The following is a 20,230-nucleotide window of genomic DNA, read 5'->3' on the forward strand; positions in this document are numbered from 1 at the left end:
AAAAGAATAACAAAGTTGAAGGACTAACATTTTCTGATTTCAAGACTTAGAATAAAGCTACAGTAAGAAAGACAGTATGGGAATAGCTTAATAAAAGACAAACAGATCAATGGAACAGAATACAGTGTCCAGAAGTAGATGCATATATATATGGCCAACTGATATTTAACAAAGGTACAAAAGCAACTGAGTGGAGAAAGTATGGTCTTTCCAACAAAAGGTATTGGAACAATAAATATCCATATGCAAAAAATGAACTCACCTCGCACCCCATACAAAAATAAACTTACAATGGATCATAAATCTAGAAATAAAACCTAAAACTAGAAAACCTCCAGAAGAAAACATAGGGGAAAATCTTTGTGACTTTGGGTTAGGCAAAGATTTCTTAGATACAACACGAAAAGCACAGTCTATAAAAGAGAAACTAGTAAGTTAGGCTTAAGCAAAATTAAAAACTTTTCTTCGAAAGACACTGTTAGGAGACTGACAAATTGCATATTGGGAGAAAATATTTCCAAAGCATATATCTGGATAAAGGACTGGTGTTCAGAACAAAATAACAACTCCTACAGCTCAATAAAAACACAGACACTCCAATAAAATCAGAGGCAAAAGATATGGACAGCTCACCAGAGAAGGTGCACATATAGCAAAAAAACACAAAGATGCTCAGCATCATTAGTCATTAGGAAAATGGAGTCAGATGCTACTGTACACTCATTAGAATGGCTAACATTAAAGAGACTTAGCATACCAAGTGTCGACGAGGGTGTGGAGCAACTGGACCTTTCATAACCTGCTGGTGGGAATGGGAAGTGGTATAGCCACTTTGGAAAACAGTTTGGCAGTTTCTTAAAAAGTTAAACATACATCTATTATAAGTTACCCTCATTCCCCTCCTAGGTATCTATAATCCCACCCCCATCTCTGCAAAAAAAAAAGAACCCAGTACATGTCCGTACAAAGACTTGTACGTGAATGTTCAGAGCAGCTTTATCTGTAGTCATCAGTAACTGGAAACTGCCAACAGGTGGATGATTAAATGAATGGTGGTCGGTCCACACTGTGGTATACTCCTCAACAATAAAGGGATGAACTATGGGTACACACGACAACATGGATGAATCTCAAAATCATTAGGTTGAGTGTAAGAAGCCAGACAAAGCAGATCACATGCTGTATGATTATTCCATTTATAGAAACCTCTAGAAAATGCAAACTAATTTAGAGTGACAGAAAGTAGACAAGACTTGACTAGGGACCCGGGTGGCAGGAAGGAAGGGTTGCAAAGGGGCAGGAGGGAACTTTGGGGGGTGACAGATATTTTCATCATCTTGATCATGGTGGTGGTCTTACAAGTGTATAAATATGTCAAAAACATTAAATCTTACACTTTGATTATGTGCAATTTTGCGTACATCAAGTTTAAAAAAGAGCAAAATAATCAGCAGGATATTAAGTATATGATGTCATCCTTCTTTGAGAAAGTGCATATAGGTGTGTAAAATCCGTATGGGCAGTAAATACCTGTCAGGTTATCAATCAGAAGTGGGATTGTGGGGAGGGGCCTGGAGGGCTTTATTTTGAACATGGGATTCATTTCTGTACCGTTTGGGGTTGTTCAAAGCAATGGCATTTCAGTTGTCAACTGTTCACAGCATGAGCAGAGTATCGCCCCTGACAGGCCCTGCAGTTCTAGCGCCTCGGCCGTGTGAAGGAGCCTTGTCTACACCAGCCTGCCATGTTCGCCTTACCATCTTGTGTATCAAGTAGAAGTCCTTCTTGTAGGCACAGAACGCCTTCTTAAAGAGCCTCTTCTCCATGGAGGTCCAGATGTCCGAACCTATTGGAGAAACAGCCAAGAGGAGGAAGAATGTTTCTCCTTCTGGGACCACAGCCACGGCTGAAGTGCAGACTCCCCTCTTTTTTTAGGCCACCGAGCGCCCATTATATGCCAAGATTTCTGCTAAGCCCCTTACTTGCTTTATCTCACACAATCCTCACAAAAACCTTAGCAGGTAGGGGCTCTTACCATCCCCACTTGACAGGTGCAGCAACTTGAGGCTTCCTCTGGTTAAGAGACTTGCCAAGGGCAGGCGTGGGCCCCTGGTTGCCTGACTCCAAGGCTGGAGTGCTCAACTGCGGAACGTGAGCCCAACCCAACCTGGCACCCACCTTGTGGCCACGAAGAGCCCACGAGGGAACCAGTGGAAAGGGGAAGGTTGGGTCCAACTAGAGAACAGCACCCACTGAGTCCCCCAGAGACGACGGGCCCTTCTGGGAGGGCAGGTGCAGGCCCCAAGAGAACTCCGGGAGGCACGTGCAGAGCTTGCCATGGAAACTGACTGGCTCGCAGGGGCCTCAGCCAGGCTAAAACCACGTGGGCAGCCACGCTCGTTACCTGTGTAGTGATAGTTGGCTAGAGGGTGAGTCCGTGGCTTCTGGGGTCCTCTCAGTAAGAGGGTCTCCAGGGCAACCTGGAACGAGAGGAGTGGTGGGCAACTCTCTGAGAGAGGGAAGGTGAGGTAGAGGCCCGCCTTCATTCTTTCATTCGTTCAGAAAATATGTGCAGCCCTCCCAAAAGCCACCCCTACCCCAGGGCGACTCAAAGTGTGGTCGGTCTGTGGACTGGCCACCAGCTGTGAACCACTTGGGACACATTGCCTACAGCACTAAGCAGACTGGTGAGTGCAGCTGACGTTACCTTTTTCATAGCAAGATTTACTTGATGACGAAACAGTGTGTGGACTTATTCTGGCACAAGCTCCTTATTTCTTCAGGGAGCAGCATTTGGAGTGGCACCGCCCCCGCCCTACCCCATGTTATGTTCCTCATAGCACTAATCTTTTTTATTTTTTTTATTTTTTTTTTTTGCAGTACGCAGGCCTCTCACTGTTGTGGCCTCTCCCGTTGCAGAGCACAGGCTCCGGACGCACAGGCTCAGCGGCCATGGCTCACGGGCCCAGCCGCTCCGCAGCATGTGGGATCTTCCCGGACCGGTGCATGAACCCGTGTCCCCTGCATCGGCAGGCAGACTCTCAACCACTGCACCACCAGAGAAGCCCAGCACTAATCATTATCTATCACTTTTAAAAAATGTATTTCATGTGCTCACTCTCCTAAAATGTAAGCCCTGCAAAGAGAGGGCATTTGTCTTGCTCAACAGCGTAACCCCGGTCAGGACTAGCTATGCAGTTTGCAGGACCCAGCGCAAAATGGAAACACGGGGCCCTGTGCTCAGAAACTATTAAGAATTTCAAGATGGTGGCAGCAGAGCATTACACCAAGAATGGGCCCCTGAGCTGGCCCCAGCCTGATACCATGACAGCACCAGGTATCAGGAGGACCCAGTAAATGTGTGCTGATTACTCTGCTGAGCACCCACCACGTGCCAGCCACTGCCTCTCAGCTTGAGAAAAAGCACCATGTAGCCCTGACTCTTGGGTCTCCAACTCGGGTGACGTGACTTCCTCCCCCACTACACACAGTTGGACTTCTTCATTTTCTAAACTTCAGGATTGTGAGGAGGGTCCTTGGAGAAGGCAGAGGCATTTCTGTTGCATCAGAGGTTTTCATACACCATTTTTAATCAAAAAGTGAATGTTCAGTAAATAAACCAGATTAATGCAGGCCCTGAGTTGGTTCTGCTAGGCACCGCCTCCCCAGTGCTGCGCTGAGATGAGGTAACGCTGGAGGAACCCTGGTGCTCTGCTGTCACCCCAGATAAATAACTGATTGAGCCCGTATGTGTGCATTTCCCCTACGTTCAAAAGGACACCACCAGTCCCAAAGCGACCAGGGAGAAGGGTGGGTGGCCAGCCTTTGGTTCTCGTGAGCTGCAAAGCCCCAAGTAGAAGGCACGTGTCTTGCGCCTAGAGGCCCTGGCCCTAAGAGAGCAGGGAGCTTCCCACAGCTCCTCTGAGCCCACCCTCGCCTGCACCTCACCTGGATGTTGCCCTGGGCTTCATGCAGGCAGTGCAGAGCGAGCTCCAGGTTGGTGCCCCCGCCCGGCATCACGCTGGAGCAGGCCACGTTGCAGAGATCGGTCACTGTTTCCAGCAGGCAGCCCGGCAGCGGGAAGGAGAGGAGACGCAGAGGGTCAGCAAGTGCCAGAGAGGAAACCTCCCCAACAGCACAGATGGGGCGGGGGGCTCCTGTCACTATCTCCCTCACCTCTCTGCTAAAAGCAGGCTGAGGGAAGGGAGGGACAAGGAGGACGGGCAGAAACCCTGCTCCTGGCACCTGCTCTGGATGGCCTGCCCAGCTACTGGGTGAGAGGAGAGGTGGGGCAAGGGACTGCAGCACAGCAAAGCAGTCCTGCGCTGAAGGCCAGCTCTGCCCACCCCACCCCCACCTGGGGATCACTGCTTCTTGGTCAAGGTGAGAACTGGGAGGAGAAACCCCTTGGGGATGGAGAAGGGCCCTCGGGAACCTGGCCCCAAAGTCTCAGCCACCTCTATCCTGTGTTTTCGGGTTGGTCATCACATCTCCCCATGGCTTCCAGACCAGAGTAGCTACATGCTCGTCACTTCCAGCCAGTGATCTGTCCTGGAGCTCTGGGATCTCAGCCTGAAACTGGCTTCCTATGTTGATGTGTCTGAAATGAGGCCACACACACGGACATAAAGACATATGTGTGTGACCAAGATGGGAAATACAAGAGAGATGTGCGGTGAGCCCTGCTCAGCAGGGCTGTGGAACCCACCTTTTGGCCATCTCTCAGACACAGGGAGTGCTCATCAGCCCAGTAGACACGCGCAGGTATTCCAGAGACCTCTTGAGGGATACTTCCTTCCTTCCTCCAATTGGCTTTATCGCCAGATTTCTGGCTTCAGGCATTTGGGGTCTAGGACAGGGGAGGTATGTGCTGATACCTGGCATTCTTCTGTATCCAAGGTAACATCCAAGCTACAAAACAGTATCTCACTGCGCCGTCACCAATTCTATGTAGAACCCCAGGGTGCTGGGCATTCTGTCCCCAGAGATCCAACTATGGTATGTCTGGACAGAAGGAATATTGGGGAAACGCCTGGAAAAATCCACCACTTCTCTCCTAGGGAGGCTCTGGATCTAGACCTGACTTTCCCGTGATGAAGGCTCCCTTGGGAAAAACCGACACTGGAATGCAAGGAGGGTAAAAGCATCCCCACATTGCAAGGACTCTCAGGTTTTAAGTCTGTTCCAACTCACGGTTCAGTGCTGATCTTGCTGTTGTCCTTCACCACACTGATGCCAAAAGAGCCATCCATGTGACCTGGAAAACACCCAAAGAAGAGCCTCAAGAAGACTGGCTACAACTGACCCATGAGGCCCTTTCTGCCTGCCTTTCTAGAGCAGCTAAAAGCAGGCTCTTCAAGATTGCATGGTATACACACACTACTGTATATAAAATAGATCATCAACAAGGACCTACTGTATAGCACAGGGAACTATACTCAATGCTCTGTAATAACCTATATGGGAAAAGAATCTAAAAAAGAATAGATATGTGAATATGTATAACAAAATCACTTTGCTGTATACCTGAAACTAACACATTGTAAATCAACTCTAATCCAATATAAAATTGAAAATTAGAAAAAAAAGATTGCATGGTATGGAGTTTCCTCAAAAATTAAAAGTAGAACTACCATATCATGCAGCAAACCCACTTCTGGGTATTCATCCAAAAGAACTGCACTCAAGACCTCAAAAAGATATCTGAACTCCCATGTTCACTCCAGCACCATTCATAATAGCCAAGATGTGGAAACAACCTAAATGTCCACTGACAGATGAGCACATAAAGGAAATGTGACATAAACATACAATGAAATACCATTTAGCCTTAAAAGGAAATTCTGCAATATGCAACAACTTAGATGACCATTGAGGACATTATACTAAGTGACATAAGCCAGTCACAGAAAGAGAAATACGGCATGACTCCACTTATATAACGTACCTAAAGTAGTTGAATTCATATTGATAGAATCAAAGAGTGGAATAGGGGTTACCAGGGGTTGGGGGAGTGGGAAAGGGGAGGTTACTAATCAATGGGCATAAAGTTTCAATTAATCAAGCTCTAGAAATCTGCTGTATAACATTGTACCTATAGTCAACAATACTGTAATGCACACTTAAATCTTTGTTAAAAGAACAGATCACAGATCAACTGTTCACATCACAATAAAATAAAATAAAAAGATTGCATGGAATGGAAAAGGAATCTATGAACTTCCGGGTAGTATGGCGGAAGAGTAAGACGCAGAGATCACCTTCCTCCCCACAGATACACCAGAAATACAGCTACACGTGGAACAACTCCTACAGAACACCTACTGAACGCTGGCAGAAGACCCCAGACCTCCCAAAAGGCTCGCCCCGCACTCCGTGCCCCTCCCTCCCGCCCGGCCTCAGTGAGCCAGAGTTCCCGAAGAGGCTGCTCCTTTAACCCTGTCCTGTCCGAGCGAAGAACAGACGCCCTCCGGAGACCTACACGCAGAGGCGGGGCCAAATCCAAAGCTGAGACCCAGGAGCTGTGAGAACAAAGAAGAGAAAGGGAAACCTCTCCCAGCAGCCTCAGAAGCAGCGGATTAAAGCTCCACAATCAATTTGATGTACCCTGCATCTGTGGAATACATGAATAGACAACAAATCATCCCAAATTGAGGAGCCAGGAGTCAGTGCTGTGCCTCTGAGGTGGGAGAGCCAACTTCAGGACACTGGTCCACAAGAGACCTCCCAGCTCCACATAATATCAAACGGCGAAAATCTTCCAGAGATCTCCATCTCAACACCAGCACCCAGCTTCACTCAACGACCAGCAAGCTACAGTGCTGGACACCCTATGCCAAACAACTAGCAAGACAGGAACACAATGCCACCCATTAGCAGAGAGGTGGCCTAGAATCATAAAAAGTCCGCAGATACCCCAAAACACACCACCAGACGTGGACCTGCCCACCAGAAAGACAAGATCCAGCCTCATCCACCAGAACACAGGCACTAGTCCCCTCCACCAGGAAGCCTACACAACCCACTAAACCAACCTTAGCCACTGGGGACAGACACCAAAAACAATGGGAACTACGAACCTGCAGCCTGCAAAAAGGAGACCCCAAACACAGTAACATAAGCAAAATGAGAAGACAGAAAATCACACAGCAGGAGAAGGAGCAAGATAAAAACCCACCAGACCTAACAAATGAAGAGGTAATAGGCAGTCTACCTGAAAAAGAAGTCAGAATAATGATGGTAAAGATGATCCAAGATTCTATTTCCAAGATCCAAAATCTTGGAAATAGAATAGACAAAATGCAAGAAACAGTTAACAAGGACCTAGAAGAACTAAAGATGAATCAAGCATCGATTAAAAACACAATAAATGAAATAAAAAATACTCTAGATGGGATCAATAGCAGAATAACTGAGGCAGAAGAACGGATAAGTGAGGTGGAAGATAAAATAGTGGAAATAACTGCTGCAGAGCAAAATAAAGAAAAAAGAATGAAAAGAACAGAGGACAGTCTCAGAGACCTCTGGGACAACATGAAACGCACCAACATTCGAATTATAGGGGTTCCAGAAGAAGAAAAGAGAAAGAAAGGGACTGAGAAAATATTTGAAGAGATTATAGTTGAAAACTTCCCTAATATGGGAAAGGAAATAGTTAATCAAGTCCAGGAGGCACAGAGAGTCCCATACAGAATAAATCCAAGGAGAAATACGCCAAGACACATATTAATCAAACTGTCAAAAATTAAACACAAAGACATATGAAAAGCAGCAAGGCAAAAACAACAAATAACACACAAGGGAATCCCCATCAGGATAACAGCTGATCTCTCAGCAGAAACTCTACAAGCCAGAAGGGAGTGGCAGGACATAATTAAAGTGATGAAGGAGAGAAACCTGCAACCAAGATTACTCTACCCAGCAAGGATCTCATTCAGATTGGATGGAGAAATTAAAACGTTTACAGACAAGCAAAAGCTGAGAGAGTTCAGCACCACCAAACCAGCTTTACAACAAATGCTAAAGGAGCTTCTCTAGGCAAGAAACACAACAGAAGGAAAAGACCTACAATAACGAACCCAAAACAATTAAGAAAATGGGAATAGGAACATACATATCGATAATTACCTTAATTGTAAATGGACTAAATGCTCCCACCAAAAGACAAAGATTGGCTGAATGGATACAAAAACAAGACCCATATATATGCTGTCTACAAGAGACCCACTTTAGACCTAGAGACACACACAGACTGAAAGTAAGGGGATGGAAAAAGATATTCCATGCAAATAGAAACTAAAAGAAAGCTGGAGTAGCAATTCTCATATCAGACAAAATAGACTTTAAAATAAAGACTATTAGAAGAGACAAAGAAGGACACTACATAATGATCAAGGGATCGATCCAAGAAGAAGATATAACAATTGTAAATATTTATGCACCCAACATAGGAGCACCTCAATACATAAGGCAAATACTAACAGCCATAAAAGGAGAAATCGACAGTAACACAATCATAGTAGGGGACTTTAACACCCCACTTTCACCAATGGACAGATCATCCAAAATGAAAATAAATAAGGAAACACAAGCTTTAAATGATACATTAAACAAGATGGACTTAATTGATATGTATAGGACATTCCATCCAAAAACAACAGAATACACATTTTTCTCAAGTGCTCATGGAACATTCTCCAGGATAGATCATATCTTGGGTCACAAATCAAGCCTTGGTAAATTTAAGAAAATTGAAATTGTATCAAGTATCTTTTCCGACCACAATGCTATGAGACTAGATGTCAATTACAGGAAAAGAGCTGTAAAAAATACAAACACATGGAGGCTAAACAATACACTACTTAATAACGAAGTGATCACTGAAGAAATCAAAGAGGAAATTAAAAAATACCTAGAAACAAATGATAATGGAGACACGACGACCCAAAACCTATGGGATGCAGCAAAAGCAGTTCTAAGAGGGAAGTTTATAGCAATACAATCCCACCTTAAGAAACAGGAAACATCTCGAATAAACAACCTAACCTTGCACCTAAAGCAATTAGAGAAAGAAGAACAAAAACATCCCAAAGTTAGCAGAAGGAAAGAAATGATAAAAATCAGATCAGAAATAAATGAAAAAGAAATGAAGGAAACGATAGCAAAGATCAATAAAACTAAAAGCTGGTTCTTTGAGAAGATAAACAAAATTGATAAACCAGTAGCCAGACTCATCAAGAAAAAAAGGGAGAAGACTCAAATCAATAGAATTAGAAATGAAAAAGGAGAAGGAACAACTGACACTGCAGAAATACAAAAGATCATGAGAGATTACTATAAGCAACTCTATGCCAATAAAATGGACAACCTGGAAGAAATGGACAAATTCTTAGAAATGCACAACCTGCCAAGACTGAATCAGGAAGAAATAGAAAATATGAACACACCAATCACAAGCACTGAAATTGAAACTGTGATAAAAAATCTTCCAACAAACAAAAGCCCAGGACCAGATGGCTTCACAGGCGAATTCTATCAAACATTTAGAGAAGAGCTAACGCCTATCATTCTCAAACTCTTCCAAAATATAGCAGAGGGAGGAACACTCCCAAACTCATTCTACGAGGCCACCATCACCTTGATACCAAAACCAGACAAAGATGTCACAAAGAAAGAAAACTACAGGCCAATATCACTGATGAACATAGATGCAAAAATCCTCAACAAAATACTAGCAAACAGAATCCAACAGCACATTAAAAGGATCATACACCATGATCAAGTGGGGTTTATTCCAGGAATGCAAGGATTCTTCAATATACGCAAATCAATCAACGTGATACACCATATTAACAAATTGAAGGAGAAAAACCATATGATCATCTCAATAGATGCAGAGAAAGCTTTTGACAAAATTCAACACCCATTTATGATAAAAACCCTGCAGAAAGTAGGCATAGAGGGAACTTTCCTCAACATAATAAAGGCCATATATGACAAACCCACAGCCAACATCGTCCTCAATGGTGAAAAACTGAAACCATTTCCACTAAGATCAAGAACAAGACAAGGTTGCCCACTCTCACCACTCTTATTCAACACAGTTTTGGAAGGTTTAGCCACAGCAATCAGAGAAGAAAAGGAAATAAAAGGAATCCAAATTGGAAAAGAAGAAGTAAAGCTGTCACTGTTTGCAGATGACATGATACTATACATAGAGAATCCTAAAGATGTTATGAGAAAACTACTAGAGCTAATCAATGAATTTGGTCAAATTGCAGGCTACAAAATTAATGCACAGAAATCTGTGGCATTCCTATATACTAATGATGAAAAATCTGAAAGTGAAATCAAGGAAACACTCCCATTTACCATTGCAACAAAAAGAATAAAATATCTAGGAATAAACCTACCTAAGGAGACAAAAGACCTGTATGCAGAAAATTATAAGACACTGATGAAAGAAATTAAAGATGATACAAATAGATGGAGAGATGTACCGTGTTCTTGGATTGGAAGAATCAACATTGTGAAAATGACTCTACTACCCAAAGCAATCTACAGAGTCAATGCAATCACTATCAAACTACCACTGGCATTTTTCACAGAACTAGAACAAAAAATTTCACAATTTGTATGGAAACACAAAAGACCCCGAATAGCCAAAGCAATCTTGAGAACGAAAAATGGAGCTGGAGGAATCAGGCTCCCTGACTTCAGACTATACTACAAAGCTACAGTAATCAAGACAGTATGGTACTGGCACAAAAACAGAAAGATAGATCAATGGAACAGGATAGAAAGCCCAGAGATAAACCCACGCACATATGGTCACTTTATCTTTGATAAAGGAGGCAGGAATGTACAGTGGAGAAAGGACAGTCTCTTCAATAAGTGGTGCTGGGAAAACTGGACAGGGACATGTAAAAGTATGAGATTAGATCACTCCCTAACAACATACACAAAAATAAGCTCAAAATGGATTAAAGACCTAAATGTAAGGCCAGACACTATCAAACTCTTAGAGGAAAACATAGGCAGAACACTCTATGACATAAATCACAGCAAGATCCTTTTGGACCCACCTCCTAGAGAAATGGAAATAAAGACAAAAATAAACACATGGGACCTAATGAAACTTCAAAGCTTTTGCACAGCAAAGGAAACCATAAACAAGACCAAAAGACAACCCTCACAATGGGAGAAAATATTTGCAAATGAAGCAACTGACAAAGGATTAATCTCCAAAATTTATAAGCAGCTCATGCAGCTCAATAACAAAAAAACAAACAACCCAATCCAAAAATGGGCAGAAGACCTAAATAGACATTTCTCCACAGAAGATATACAGACTGCCAACAAACACATGAAAGGATGCTCAACATCTTTACTCATTAGAGAAATGCAAATCAAAACTACAATGAGATATCATCTCACACCAGTCAGAATGGCCATCATCAAAAAATCTAGAAACAATAAATGCTGGAGAGGGTGTGGAAAAAAGGGAACACTCTTGCACTGCTGGTGGGAATGTGAATTGGTACAGCCACTATGGAGAACGGTAAGGAGGTTCCTTAAAAAACTACAAATAGAACTACCATATGACCCAGCAATCCCACTACTGGGCATATACCCTGACAAAACCATAATTCAAAAAGAGACATGTACCAAAATGTTCATAGCAGCCCTATTTACAATAGCCCGGAGATGGAAACAACCTAAGTGTCCATCATCGGATGAATGGGTAAAGAAGATGTGGCACATATATACAATGGAATATTACTCAGCCATAAAAAGAAATGAAATTGAGCTATTTGTAATGAGATGGATGGACCTAGAGTCTGTCATACAGAGTGAAGTAAGTCAGAAAGAGAAAGACAAATACTGTATGCTGACACATATATATGGAATTTAAGAAAAAAAAATGTCATGAAGAACATAGGGGTAAGACAGGAATAAAAACACAGACCTACTAGAGAATGGACTTGAGGATATGGCGAGGGGGAAGGGTAAGCTGTGACAAAGTGGAAGAGCGGCATGGACATATATACACTACCAAACGTAAGGTAGATAGCTAGTGGGAAGCAGCCGCATAGCACAGGGAGATCAGCTCGGTGCTTTGTGACCGCCTGGAGGGGTGGGATAGGGAAGGGTGGGAGGGAGATGCAAAAGGGAGGGGATATGGGAACATATGTATATGTATAACTGATTAAATTTGTTATAAAGAAAAAAATACTATACTTTATAGATGTGCAGTTTCTTGTATGCTAATTATATCTCAATAAATCTGTTAAAATATCTGCATAAAAAAAAAGATTGCATGGAAGGGGGATAAGACTTCTGAAAAAGTAGAGTAAGGAACTCGGCAAAACAACAAATTTACTGACAAAAATCATTCAAAAAAAAAAAAAAGAACAGTAAGCCAAAGTCTCTGCAAGTTGTCCTAAAGGCATACAGCATTTTAAGAAATACTCATTCAAGAAAATCTACTAAATCTTGGGAAGAACAGTGAGAGTCTGTGGCACTGGAGCCATGGCCCACTCCCTTACCCACCTAGCCCCCAGCTCTTTGTAACGGAAGCTCTACCCAGGTAGGTGCAGCCAAGGAGATGGGGGCTTCTTCTTCCCCTGGCTCCCATGCATAAGAATTAAAGTAAGATAAAATAAAAATTTCTCATCAAAGAGAAAATGCCATCAAGAGATGGAAATTATTTTTTTAAAAAGAAACAAATGTGGACTTCCCTGGCGCTCCAGTGGTTAAGACTCCGTGCCTCCACTGCAGGGGGCATGGGTTTGATCCCTAGTCGAGGAACTAAGATCCTGCATGCTGTGCGATGTAGTCAAAAAAGAAAAAAAAGAAGAACCAAATGGAAATAATTCAGGGGTTATAAAAGTACAATAACCAAAATAAGGCTCAACAGTAGATCTGAGCTGGCAGAAGAAATGATCAGCAAACCTGAAGATAGAACAATGGAGACTACGAAATCTGAAGAACAGAGAGAAAAAAAATGTAGGAAAGTGAAGAGAGCCTCAGAGAAATGTAAGATGTGAATAAATGCAAGAATACATATGTAGTGGGAGTCCCAGAAAGAGGGGAGAAAGGGACAGAATATTTAAAGTATTAATGGCTGAAAACTTCCCAAAGTTGATGAAAAACAATATGTATATCCAGCAAACTCTATAAACTCCAAGAAAGATTAACACACAGAGATCTACATCCAGACATAACATAGGCAAAATGTGGAAAGCAAAAATAAAGACAAGATCTTGAAAGCAAAAAGGGAAAAACAATTTGTTACATACAAGGGCACTACAGTAAAATTAACAGCTAACTTCTTAACAGAAACGATGTAGGTTACAAGGCAATGGGATAATATATTCAAATTACTGAAAGTAAAAGAGTGTCAACCAAGTATCTTATATTCAGCAAATTATCTTGCAAAAATGAAGGTAAAATAAAGACACTCCCAGATAAATAGAAACTGAGAATACCTGTTGCTGGCAGACCTGTCTTACAAGAAATATTAAAGGTGAAATATTATTCACCCCGCAAAATGGAACAAAGTACTGATACACAGTGCAACGTGGATGAAACCTAAAAACATCATGCTAACTAAAAGAAGGCATTCATAAAGGACCACATACTGTATGATTCCACTCATAGGAAATATGCAGAATAGCCACATCGATAGAGACAAAGTAGATTAGTCGTTACCCATGGCTGGGGATGGGGAGGATGGAAAGGAGGGACTGCTAATAAGTACAGGGCTTCTTTTGGGGATGATGAAAATTTCTGAAAACTGATGGTAGTGATGGTTGCACAGCTCTGTGAATATACTAAAAACCATTGAATTCTATACTTTAAAGGGATGAATTGTATGGTATGTGAATTATATATCCCTAATAAAAATAAATAGTAAAGAAAGTCCTTCAGATTGAAAGCAAATGACATCAGATGGTAACTTGAATCCAAAGCAAAAAAAAAAAAAAAGCGAAGCGCTAGTAAATATGGGTAACTATAAAAATCACTATGATTACACACTTCTTAAGTGCCTTAAAAAATACCTGCATAAAACAATATGTATTGTGGGCCTGTAACATACAGAAATATCATATATGTGACAGTAACTGCACAAGGAGCACAGCTGCATTGGAGTAAAGGGATATCACCTCAGACAGTAACTCAAATCCACAAGAATAAATGAAGAGATCAGAAATGGTAAATAAGAAGGTTAATATAACAACCTCTATAAATCATGCTTGCTTTCCTTTATTCTCTCAGTGTTTTTACACGAAATAAAAGTATATAAAGCAATAAACATGACCAGTAAGGTATTACTGGGTCTCTCACATATAATAGCAAAAGAGTTAGAAGGAAGAGAGCTAGATAGGAGCAGTGTTTCTATATTTCATTGTTAGTGAGTTATTACACATCCTAACAGATTCTGATAAGACATATATTTTAAGTGGTTTAGAGCAACCACTAAGAAATGACTAAGAAAAAGTGAAAAATTAACAGAATTAAAATGTTACACTAGAAAATACTCTCTTAATACAAAAGAAAGCAGGAAAGGAGGAACAGAGGGAGAAAAAGACATGTAACATATCGAAAATAGAAAGCAAAATGGCAGATGTAAATCCAACCATATCAATATAACATTAAACAAGAATAGATTAAACAAACCAAGCCAAAAGGCAGAGTTTCTAAGACTGGATAAAAAAACACATGATCCAACTAATGGTGTCTAGAGGTAACATGCTTTATTTTCAAAGACACAAATAGGCTGAAAGTAAAAGAAGAGAAAAATATATACCAAGAAAACAACAACCAAAAAAGAGAATGGAATGACTATACTAATGTCAGGCACATTAGACTTTAAAACAAGAAAATATTACCAGAAATAATGATAAAATTATTGTAGTAATGACAAATGAAGTCACAATCACATCACAATGATAAAAGGTCAAGCCGTGAGGAAGATGTGACAATTACAAACATATACACACCTAAAAACAGAACCCCAAACTACACCAAGCAACAAACGACAGAACTGAAGGATGAAATAAACCATTAAAAAATAATAGTTGGAGGTTTCACTACTTTCAACAGTGGATAGGGCACCTAGGCAGAAGATCAACAAGGAAATTGAAACTAACTAGACAAAACAGACAAAATACAGCATTCCACTAAACATCAGTAGAATACATTCTTCTCAAATTCACATGGAACATTCTTCAAGACAGACCGGATTCTAGCCCATATAACATGCCTCAATAAATTTTAAATTTTAAAATAAATTTAAGGGAATTCCCTGGCGGTCCAGTCATTAGGACTCCACGCTTCCACTGCAGGGGGGATGGGTTCGATCCCTGGTGGGGAACTAAGATCCTGCAAACCACACAGCACAGCCAAAAAAATTTAAAAAAAAATTAAATAAATTAAATTGAAAAAGAAACAAAGTATGTTCTCTGACCACAAGAGAATTAGATTACAAATCAATAAAAGGCAGCAATTTGGAAAATTCACAAATATGTGAAAATTAAGCAACACACTCTTTAATAGTGTATTAAACAGGAAGTGCAATGATTAATTAGAAAATACTTTAGCTGAATGAATATAAAAACACAACATACTAAAACTTACAAAATGTAGCTAAAGCAATGTTCAGAAGGAAATCTATAGCTGTAAAATGCCTGTATTAAAAAAGAAGAAAAATCTCAAATCATTTATGGTCAACTGATTTTCCACAAAGGCACCAAGACAGGGCTTCCCTGGTGGCGCAGTGGTTGAGAGTCTGCCTGGCGATGCAGGGGACATGGGTTCGTGCCCCGGTCTGGGAAGATCCCACATGCCGCGGAGCAGCTGGGTCCGTGAACCATGGCCACTGAGCCTGCGCGTCCGGAGCCTGTGACCCGCAACGGGAGAGGCCAAAACAGTGAGAGGCCCGTGGGCCGCAAAAGAAAACAAAACAAAACAAAGTACCAAGACAATTCAATGAGAAAAGAACAGTATTTTCAAGTGCTGGAAGAACTGATACATACATGGAAAAGAATAAATTTGGACTCCTACCTCATACAGTATATAAAAGTTAACTACAGATTGATCACAGGCCTAAGAATAAGTTGGACTTCATCAAAATTAAAAACTTGTGTACTGCAAACCATATCATAAATAACAGGAAAGGGCAACCCACAAAATGGGAGAGAATTTGCAAATCATATATCTGATAAGGGGCTTGCATCCAGACTATATAAGGAACTGAGACAACTCAATAATAAAAAGATAAGAATTCAATTTAAAAAATGGGCAAAGGATCTGAGCAGACATTTCTCCCGAGAAGATATACAAATGGATAATACGCACATGGAAAGATGCTCAACATCGTTAGCCATCGGGGAAATGTAAATCAAAACCACAATGAGGGGGCTTCCCTGATGGTGCAGTGGTTGAGAGTCCACCTGCCGATGCAGGGGACGCAGGTTCGTGCCCCGGTCCGGGAGGATCCCGCTTGCTGTGGTGCGGCTGGGCCCGAGAGCCATGGTCACTGAGCCTGCGCATCCGGAGCCTGTGCTCCACAAAGGGCGAGGCCACAAACACTGAGAGGCCCACGTACCGCAAACAAACAAACAAACAAACAAACACCCCACAATGAGCTACCACTTTACACCCACTAGGATGGTTATAATGAAAAAGACAGATAAGAAGTGTTACCAAGGATGTGGAGAAACTGGAACTTTCATACAATGCTGGTGGAAATTTAAAATGACCCGCCCATTTTGGAAAACAGTCCGGCAGTTCCTTAAACGATTAGACATAGTTACCCTTTGACCCAGCAATTCCACTCTGAGCTGTATACCCAAGAGAAATGAGGACTTATGTCCAAAAACAACTTATACATAAATGTTCTTAACAGCACTATTTGCAATAGCCAAAGGAGGAAAACAACCCAAATGCCCCTCAACTGATGAATGGATAAAATGTTGTCTCTCCAGAGAATGGAATATCATTCATCCATAAAAAGAAATGAAGCACTGAGGCATAGTACAACATGGATGAACCTTGACAACATTATTCTAAGTGAACAAACTAGACACAGAATGTCACATATTGTACGATCCCAATTATATGAAATGTCCAGAATAGGGAGACCCATAGAAAAAGTAGGTTGGTAGACTGGTGGTTGCCCAGGGCAGAGGAGCTGGGGGCTACAGGGCCTGTGTGTAACCGCTCGTGGATATAATCATCTGGGGTGATGAAAATGCTCTAGAATTAGATTGTGGGATGGGTGTACAATCCTAAGAATACACTAAAAAATCACTGTACACTTTAAATGGGTGATTCATATGGCATGTGAATTATATCTCAATAAAGCTGTTTAAACAATTACTCGACAGGGCAGGCAGAATGGTGGTTAGGCTAAATTGAGTCTATTTTCTTTCTGGCTACAAAATTATAAGCACCTAGAAGGCTGCTGGTCCCAGATGGTCCTGGGATAGTTCTGAACAGCAACAGGACCCCCAGACCAGACCCAAGCGTAGGCCAGAGGGAATGGCTGGACCAAATTCTACAGGGGGCGGGGGTCTGGCCCCCCGCAGGCCTATCATGGGGTGATCAAGCTCACTCACCAAGCATGGCGCTGATGAGCCTGTCGGGACGGGCCCGGGCAGATGTGGAACACAGAGTGTTGAAATACAGCCCAGAGCCCTCCCGGATGGGGCTGAGCATCGGGGGCGGCGTGTAGGCAGGGCACTGGGACAGTCCCTTCAGGAGGCGGTCCACCAGGAACACGGGCGAGCACAGGCAGCTCTGGCGGCATCCTCCCGGGCCCGGCTCCCCAGACATGGAGGGCGGAGGAGGGATAAGCAGTGCCTTGGGCCGGAGGAGCTTCTTCCGCTTCCTGTGTTGGCTGCTCTCCTTGTTGTCTCTCTCTTCCCCGTCCTTCTCCTGTCCCTGGAGAAAAAGAGACTTCAGAATCACAGGGGTCACCAGAGGCCACCAGCCCCACAGCTCAGTCCTCAAGATGGCCTGAGAGTGGGAAAGGGTACTGAACAGCCAGACGCACACCCAGCATGGCCGTGCAAAGAGTCCTCAGCGCAGGAAGCCAGGCAGGGCCACCACGCCTGAGCCAGATTCCAGACACTAAGCCGGGCAATGTTTGAGGCTGGGGCCTTTTCAGGCACCCACACCTCCCAAGGAGAGGCCTTCACTCAGACCATTTTGGAAACTCATGTCCGTTGTTAAAGTGACTGGCACTTAAAGAGTGGGGGCCAGATGGATGCAACAGCATGACAAAAGGAAAACCTGTTGCCCTCAAAATGACAGCAGCTCCTGCGAGACCAACAGTGGGTTCCATGCACCCCGTCTCCGAGTCCAGCATGAACTTCTCCAAGTGGGGTCTTCCAGCACAGGCTGAAGAGACGACGGCTTGACCTTGCTACACTCTCTCTTACCTCCACGCAATCTCCCCTCCTCTCTGCCCATCTTACCCCTCCTCATCCTCCAGCTCTCAGCTGCAACACCCCCTTCCTCAGGCAGGGTTTCTGGTGCCCCAGGGGCTCCTACAGCTCCCTCTCCCAGCCCGGCCAGTTGTGGGTCATCAGTATCCGGGGATGGGTCTAACTACTCCGCTGGGCTGGGAGCCCCAGGAGACGGGGGCAGGCCTGTTGTGGTCCCTGCAGTGTCCCCAGCCCTGCCCAGCACAGGGCCAGACACAAAGGAATTTCACTGGAGGTTGAATGGATGAAGGAACATGCAAATCAAGCTCTTCTGGAGTCAGGATTTGGGGGCTTTTCTCACAGCTCCCACTGGAAGCTGGAAAGCAGCTGGAAGGAAGTGCACCCACCTTGCTCTCCGGGGGATGGTTCGCTGAAGCCACAGGCACCGACACAGGGACCACCAAAGGGGCTGCGGTCATGTTGTCCAAGGACTTCCTGCCTCCCGGGGAACTCTGCCTGTCCCCCCTCCAGCCTCAGCACCTGTCTTGGTGGCTTGCAAACTCCATGCCACACACCTACACACAGAGAAGAGCCAGCCCTTTAAGAGACACAGTACGTAGGGAGCAAGGGGCCCCTCCAGAGCAGCAGAGCCCTGACTCCCGGACCCCAGCCAGGCTTCCCGCAGGAGGGCGGCTCCATCCTGAGATGAATGGCAGCTTCGAGCCCCTTCACCTGCGGCTCCTGCTTCCCTCGAGGTGACGGCCACTGGTCGCTGTGAAAACACATGTGGCTGCTCAGCCCTCTCTCTGTATAAAACATCTGGCTGCAATTCTTGCAGACGTAAGAGCTCCTTGGCTCTGCCCAGTCTGTGGGACCACCATTGTGCTGGTTACTGTGGGGAAGAAAGGGAGAATGGGACTCGGTCCCCAAACACTGATCCTCTGACAGATTTGGACGAACCCTAAAGAAATGGAGATGATGCCCCCGATTCTCTGTGACCTGGTGCTCGCCCCTTCAGGAGTGAAGCATCCAGAGCTCGCTCACCCAGGGCCAGCATATCAAAGCCACCAGAGGATTCCCGAGGGGCTTCGGAACTTACCAGCCACCCGCCATGTTCTCCTCCTTCATCGGGTGGGGGAGCCTGTAGATATTTCCACCCTGAAGACGAAAATACATCTGAGCCAACATATCAGAAATGAGATGCAAGAGTGAAAACTATAAGACTTGGAAGAAAACACAGGTATAATTCTTGGTGACCCTGGAGTAAGCAGTGGTTTCTTGGATGACTCCAAAACCAAACAAAAGACAGACGTATTGGACTTCAGCAAAACTTACAACTTCTGTGCTTCAAAGGACAGCATCAAGAAGTGAAAACACAGAATAAGAGAAAGAAGTGCAAATCATGTATCTGATAAGGGACTATGTAGATTTCTGTATCTGTGATACATAATGAACTCTCAAAGCTCAAAAATAAAATCACAACCCAATTTAAAAATGGGCAAAGACTCTGAAGAGACACTTATCCAAAGAGGATATACAAATGGCCAATAAAGACATTAAAAGATGCTCAGGATTATTAGCCATCAGGGAAATGCAAATTAAACCATAATAAGATTATCATTTCCCACCCACTAAGGTGGCTGTAATCAAAAGAACCAACTGGACAATAACAAGTGTTGGTGAGGATGCAGAGAAACTGCAGGCCTCATACACTCTGGGTAGGGATATAAAACAGCACAGCTTTTTGGAAAAGTCTGGCACTTCCTACAATAGAATTACCCTATAGCCCAGGAATT

The 20,230-nt window shown here is 43.4% G+C and overlaps 1 pseudogene across 1 annotated transcript in view; it reads right to left on the minus strand.

Annotated features, from left to right (window-relative positions):
• Positions 1-20,230, minus strand: part of LOC307066832 (zinc finger protein 541-like) — a 32,863-nt pseudogene that overhangs the window by 2,637 nt on the left and 9,996 nt on the right. The window contains exons 5-13 of the transcript in view: positions 19,534-19,592; positions 19,167-19,326; positions 18,842-19,009; positions 17,625-17,949; positions 5,194-5,257; positions 4,458-4,600; positions 3,949-4,052; positions 2,405-2,480; positions 1,758-1,846 (exon numbers count right to left, since the gene is read on the minus strand). The product of the transcript in view is annotated as a zinc finger protein 541-like (transcript). The remainder of the gene's footprint in view (positions 1-1,757; positions 1,847-2,404; positions 2,481-3,948; positions 4,053-4,457; positions 4,601-5,193; positions 5,258-17,624; positions 17,950-18,841; positions 19,010-19,166; positions 19,327-19,533; positions 19,593-20,230) is intronic.

The sequence above is a fragment of the Hyperoodon ampullatus genome (genome assembly GCF_949752795.1).
Source record: "Hyperoodon ampullatus genome assembly, chromosome: 18".
Taxonomy (NCBI): Eukaryota; Metazoa; Chordata; class Mammalia; order Artiodactyla; family Ziphiidae; genus Hyperoodon; species Hyperoodon ampullatus.